We start from the raw sequence: 7,392 nt of genomic DNA on the forward strand, positions 1-7,392 counted from the left end.
GACTACAGGAAGCTCAATGAGGCTACACGAAAAGATCATTTCCCCCTTCCATTCATGGATCAGATGTTGGAAAGACTCGCAGGGCACGCTTATTATTGTTTTCTCGACGGTTATTCAGGATATAACCAAATAGTGGTTGATCCCAGAGATCAAGAGAAAACCTCATTCACTTGCCCATATGGAGTGTTTGCCTACAGGCGTATGCCATTTGGGCTATGTAATGCACCTGTGACTTTCCAACGCTGCATGCTTTCTATCTTTTCAGATATAATCGAAAAATTCATTGAAGTTTTTATGGATGACTTCTCGGTATTCGAAGATTCCTTTCCTAGTTGCCTACATCACCTCGCCTTGGTATTGAAAAGATGCCAAGAGACCAATCTGGTCTTGAACTGGGAGAAATGTCACTTTATGGTGACAGGAGAAATAGTCCTTGGCAATAGTTTTTACATTTGACAAGTTTAGATCGTACCTCATTGGTGCTAAAGTGATTGTTTTTACAGATCACACAGCACTTAAATATTTGTTTGCCAAGCAAGAATCAAAGCCAAGACTAATAAGATGGATCTGATTGTTGCAGGAATTCAATATTGAAATCAGAGATAAGAAAGGAGTGGAGAACAAGGTAGCAGATCACCTATCCAGGATTCCTTATGATAAAGGTGGAACACCTGATACAAGTGTGAACGAGTTCTTCCCTGATGAGCAGTTAATGATTGTTCACAAAGCACCATGGTTCGCAGACATTGCCAACTTCAAGGCAACTGGGGCATTGCCTCCAAAGATCAATAAACATCAAAAAAGGAAGCTCATGAATGATGCAAAGTACTTTGTCTGGGATGAGCCATATCTATTCATGAAGTGTTCAGATGGAATCCTTAGAAGATGTGTTTCGGAAGAAGAAGGACGAGAGGTCCTATGGAGTTGCCACGGCTCATGCTATGGAGGCCACTTTGGAGGGGATAGAACTGCAGCTAAGGTGTTGCAAAGCGGATTCTTTTGGCCCACTCTTTTCAAGGATGCCAAAGAACTAGTAAAGAGCTGCAATGAATGCCAAAGATCTGGAAACTTGCCTAAAAGAAATGAGATGGCACAAAATTTCATCCTAGAACTGGAATTGTTTGATGTGTGGGGAATCGATTTCATGGGACCATTCCCAACCTCATATGCAAACAAGTACATCCTGGTAGCAGTGGATTCTGTTTCCAAGTGGGTAGAAGCTATTGCAACCCCAACGAATGATAACAGTGTAGTCATGAACTTCCTCAGGAAGAATATCTTTAGCCGGTTTGGAGTCCCACGAGCACTCATCAGTGATGGAGGGAGCCATTTTTGTAATAGACCACTAGAAGCTCTTCTCCTATGATATGGGGTAAAACACAAGGTAGCCACGCCCTACCATCCCCAAACAAGTGGACAAACTGAGATATCCAACAGAGAGCTAAAGAGGATCCTAGAAAAGACTGTGGGTGCATCAAGAAAGGATTGGTCGAAGAAGCTGGATGATGCTCTTTGGGCATACAGAACAGCATTCAAAACACCACTGGGAATGTCCCCATATCAACTAGTGTATGGGAAAGCTTGTCATTTACCACTGGAGCTGGAACACAAGGCTCTCTGGGCTATCAAGATATTAAATTTTGACAGTATTGCTGCTGGTGCAAAAAGGATCTTGCAGCTGCAAAAGATGGAGGAATTCAGGTCACAAGCCTATGAAAATACCAAGATGTATAAAGAGAAGGCAAAGAGAAGACATGACCTGCATCCTGCACCCAGGATTTTTGAAAAGGGGCAGCGAGTACTCCTTTACAATTCCAAATTGAGACTATTCCCAGAAAAACTCAAATCAAGGTAGTCCGGACCCTTTCTTGTCACAAAAGTTTCACCATATGGACACATCAAAATCATGGATGAAGGTTCAGAGAGGACTTTTACAGTGAACAGACAAAGACTCAAGCATTATCTGGGCAACATGGGGAAAAACCCCAAAGTGAATTACCATCTCAAGTAAAGGAGGAACCGTCGAGCTAGCGACGATAAAAGAGCGCTCTGTTGGGAGGCAACCCAACCTCAGGTAGTTTCCTTTTCATCTTTATTTCAATAAGTATCGCAAGTTGTTTCCCCTGTATTGCGAGGAGCTAAGTTTGGTGTTCTACACCAAAACAATTCAAGAGTGAAAGTGTGATTCTATGTTTGGTGTTCCACGAAAGGAATCACACTCCATTCCCAAAGCACATTGCTAGCTCCAATCAATCAATGGAAACCACTTAGATTTAGTTAGGTTCTAGTTGATAATTGTTTTGTTAAACAACAAGATATGAGGTTCTCTGCATAGTAGCAAAATAAAATAAAATACAAATAAATAAATTCCAATTAATAACTTTAGCACTCTATTGCAACTCCCCGGCAACGGCGCCAAAAATTGATGCGAGCGAAAATTGGCGAGTTAAAAATGATTATAAAATATGTGTTGCAAGTATAGTTCTCAACCAACCAGAAATCCGCTTATCAATTTAGAAGGGTGTCACAAAAATTAAAATCAAAATACTGGGAGTATGAATCCCAGGTCGTCTCCCAACGAGTTGCAGAAAAGTGTGCTATTTTATTAATCAGATGTTTTCAAAAAGATTTGAGTTGAATGGCAGAAAATTAAATTAGAGAATTTATATAAATTTAAATAAAAGCCTTGACTGGGAGTTGATTAGTTGGAAGCCCTATTCTTGTTGCAGTAGTCTCAAGACTAATTGATAATTGGGAATTATTCTGTTTAGTTGTCCCTCACTAAGTAAGGGAAAGTTAAACAAGTTGGAATGCTATTTTATCCACAAGTTCCAATCCGTTCTTGGGAGGATTGGTGTTAGTGACTAGAGGGCAATCCAATAATAAAGCACAAAGTGGCAACCCCATACCACCCACAGACCAACAGGCAAGCTGAAATCTCCAACAGAGAGCTGAAAGGAATCCCTGAAAAAACTGTTGAAATCTCTTTCCTTACTTTCTTTCTTCTTTTTCTTTATTGGGACAATCAAGTCCTAAGTTTGGTGTTGGAGCAAAATCTTGTTTTGCTTGCTCTTTCTTGCAACCCCCATTTTTTTCAAACACACTCTCTCAACCTAATGGCACCACCAAAAAGCTCAGCCTCAAAGAAAAGAAAAACCAAGGAACCAGCCTCCAGATCCTCAAGCTCTTTCAACGAGTACAAGTTCCTCTCCACATTCAACCAGAATCAATTCTATGGTTGGGTGAGTGAGAGGAAAATCATTCCAGAAGTTGGGTTTCAACTAGGGAGGAATGGGCATATTGAAATCAACATTGAGATCAACAACGAGGGTTGGTCACTTCTATGCAACCCACCAAGGAAAGTGGTAGAGAGCTTGGTGAGGGAATTCTATGCTAACGCAGTACCTCAACCATGGCAACAATATGGCTACAGTAGCTATGTAAGGGGGAAGTCCATCGACTACAGCCCCTCTAGCATAGAAAGAATGCTAATGGTGAAGAGGACAAGCTCCACTCTGAGCTATGAAGAAAGAATGAAACAGCAAGACCCTGGGATTGAGGAAATCCTGAATGAAATTTGTGTGATGCATGTGCATTGGATAAATGATAAGGATGGGATACCCAACCAATTAAGGAGAAAAGATTTGAGCTCCCAAGCTAGAGGGTGGCTAGAATTTGTGAGGAGGTCCCTAATCCCCACATCCAACACTTCAGAGGTGACCAAGGAGAGAGCTGTGCTCATCTACAGCATCATGAAAGGAGAGAACATCAACATGGGGGAGATGATTGCCAACAACATCAACAAAGTGCTGAAAAGCACCAGTGACAACTCAAGGCTGGCATTCCCCAGCATTATAGAGAGGCTATGTGATGAGGCTGGAGTTGAAAAGATCATTGATGAGGTGCTTGTGAAGTAAGACAAGTTTATAACTGCCAAAAAGATGGCCAAGGTGGTAGCTGTTCACCCACTCAACAGGGCCAGAGAACGAAGAGCTCATGCCCATGAACCACAACAACAACAAGAAGAGGAAGAGGCAGAAGAGCAACCTCAATTCTTGGCACTTCAACCACCACCACAATACCAATATCAGCAATTTCCAGAGGGATTCAATTGGGAACAATTGCAAGGAGATGTACACCAAATGAAGGGAGACCTACACCACCTGAGGGAAGATGTCAATCAACTCAAAGAAACTCAACAACAACAATGGAGCCAAGTTAACCAAAACATTCAATAACTCCAAGGGAACTGGGAGCATATGAGGAAGGAACAGCAAGAACAATTTGACTGGGGGGAGGTGCGAAGTGCACTGGACAAAATAGTAGAGCAAGGCAAATGGCAACAGAGGAACTTGGCCGAATTCAGACATCTCTATGATGCCAGAACCATATCCAGGAGGTAGTATAACATCAATACACAAGCGAAGCTGAATAACTTGTGTAACGCCGTGCCCGCTCTAAACCCAGGATACCCAACCTTCATGCAAGGAATGGAAGAGCTAAGTACAAGACAAGAGGAAATCCTAGCCAATCATAAGGAAGATGAAAGGAATTATATGAGGAGGGCAGGATTTTGGAAGCCCAAGGATGCCAAAGTACAGGAAGGTTCCTCCAAGCCAGATGAAGGTGGCTCCTCCCCCTCCAAGAAGAAGGACAAGGGGAAGGGGCCAATGAACTAAAGATGAAGTTGCTCAAGGTTGTTAAGTCCCATGGTTGACATTTTCTAAATTCTGAAATCTTGTTTAAGCTTTTGCTTTATTTACTTTTTGAATAAATAATCATGCTAGGATAGTTTATGTTTTATGCTTAGTTTTAATTCCTGTTTAAAGTCTTTATGAGTTTTTTTCACAAGAAAGAAAATGCCATGTATTTCAAGTCTTCATTTCAACATAAATAAAAGTAGAGCTTGTCTCCATAAGAGTTACTTTGAGTTGTGAAAAAACATCAAGAGAGACCAAGGCCAATAGAGATTATCAAACAAACTAAGAAATAAGAAACTAAGTGTAGAACCTTGGATAAAATAAAAAAGAAATTGAGTCATGGAGAGCAACTAGTCCTAGAAGGTATAACAAGGGAAGGTTAAAGGGTGTTCCTTGAATATCCATAGAACCAAGAGGTAGTAAGCAATAAAGGCCCAAGGCTCTGAGCATCAACTATTGGGATAGCAAAAAAAAAAAGAAACATAAAAAAGCTCAAAAAGAACTAAAGATCTTAGTAGATGCTTGTGGCGAAGATGTGTCAAGAAGAGACCTGGGCAAGTAAATTCTTAGGGGTGTCTCAACACCTAGTACCCTAAAACCAACTGGTTTGGGAGTGCTAATTGAAAGCCTAATTAAAGAGTTGTCTTGAGACAAAACACTTAGAGTCGTGGTCAAGAAAACAAAACAACCCTTGCTACTTCAAGGTGACAATCAATAGAAAGGACTCCTAAAGCCTATACTTGAAAGAACCCTCAAGGATCCAAGAGCTTTTTATGACATTAAAACATTCATACATGTGTTGAACACTTGGTTTTACTCTTATTTGTATTGCAATCACTCAAAGCCAAGGCCTCAAGTTATAAAGGCTTACTCACTTTGATTTGCTTGGGACAAGCAAAGCTTAAGTTTGGTGTTGTGATGACTTGCATCATCTACCCTTCTTTCTTGCATAAATAAGAACATAAAAGAGCATAAATCTTATTTGATCAGTACAATTCATGCATTATTTGATGAATATTATGGTACACTACTTTGAGATGAGTTGTGCTGAATTTCAGGTGAAAAAGGCATAAAAAATGGGTAGAAGACAAACAAGAAGCTGGGTGTGTGAAACTGGCGTGTCACTTAGGAGCAAATGCCACAAAAATGCACTGGCGTGGCATGCCAGTACTAAAGTCCAGAGAAGAAGTCTAAGCATGCATGTGGGCGTGGCACGCCAGGGACTGGGCGTGGCACACTAATACAAAATTCCAGAGAGCTACAATGGAGGAAACAAAAGGGGCGTGGCACGCCTGACCCATCAATTATCATGGGCATGCCACTTGAGCAAAGGGGCGTGGCACACCAACTCACCATTCCAAGAAGAACCTCCACCATGGCATGCCACTTGGTATCTAAGGCGTGGCACGCCAGCTCCATGAAGTCACTTGGGCATGCCACTTGAGAGCCCAGGCGTGGCACGCCAAGCCTGAAGAGTTCACAAATCTTTGGGCGTGCCACTTGAACAGCCTGGCGTGGCACGCTGGTACAATAATCCAGAGAAGGGGCTGAAGGAAATTGAAGACTGGGCGTGCCACTTGGTATCGAAGGCGTGACACGCCAACCCAAGCATGTCACTATGGCGTGCCACTTAAAGGCTGAGGTGTGGCACGCCAACTACTGGAACCAAGACAAGATCATGGGCGTGGCACGCCAGCCTTTAGGCATGGCACACTGGTATAAGTTTCCAGGGAGGATGAAGGAGGCCAATTACATGGGGCGTGCCACTTGGTAACGAAGGCGTGGCACGCCACTCACCATTCTTCACTTGGGCGTGCCACTTGAGTAACCAGGCGTTGCACGCCAGTGTCATTCAGAGAGCAAAGAAGCATTGGGGCGTGCCACTTGAGTTCGTGGCGTGGCACGCCAAATAGAGGAACCACTCACTCACAAAAGGGGCGTGGCACGCCAGACCCTAGGCGTGCCACACTAGTGTAACTTTCCAGAGAGACTTAGCCAAGCATAGAGCAAGGGCGTGGCACGCCAGACCCTGGGCATGGCACGCCAGTTCAAGTTTCCAGAGGCAAGGAAAGGTGGAAAAAGGCAAAAGGCGTGCCACTTGAGTTCGAAGGCATGGCACGCCAACACAAGAATTCCACTATGGCATGCCACTTGAGTTCGAAGGCATGGCACACCAAGGTTGATAGAGAGATAAGCGTGCCACTTGAGGTATTGGGCGTGGCACGGTAAGCAAGAAATGAAGGGCACGTGACACGCCAGTAAAGCGCCAATCACACGCCAGCTGAGAAGTCACGCTTATTGAGTGTTTTCTTTTCCCTCCAAAATGTAATTTTCCTTTTTCACTTTTGTAATTCTTTTATTTCACTAGGAGTAGTATAAATACCCCCAAGGAGTACTAAAGAGGGGGTTAAGCAGTCAGGGTTAGATCCACTTTTACACTTCACTTTTGAGTACTTTTTGAGCTATGAGTAGCTAACTTCCCTCTCATTGAGAGAGGGAGCTCTGTTGTACTTGATGGATTGATAATAGTGAAATTCTTCTTCTCTTCACCTTCTCTTTGATTTGCTAGAGGGAATTTCGTTCTCAATGCTTAGCATTCAATTATCTTGGGAAAGAGATTGAATGTAATTGGGTTTCATGGGAACCTTAGGAAAGGAAACATGAAACCATGCTTGAAATCCCTTCTCACACT

Source organism: Arachis ipaensis, chromosome B05 (assembly GCF_000816755.2).
Source record: "Arachis ipaensis cultivar K30076 chromosome B05, Araip1.1, whole genome shotgun sequence".
NCBI classification, from domain to species: Eukaryota; Viridiplantae; Streptophyta; class Magnoliopsida; order Fabales; family Fabaceae; genus Arachis; species Arachis ipaensis.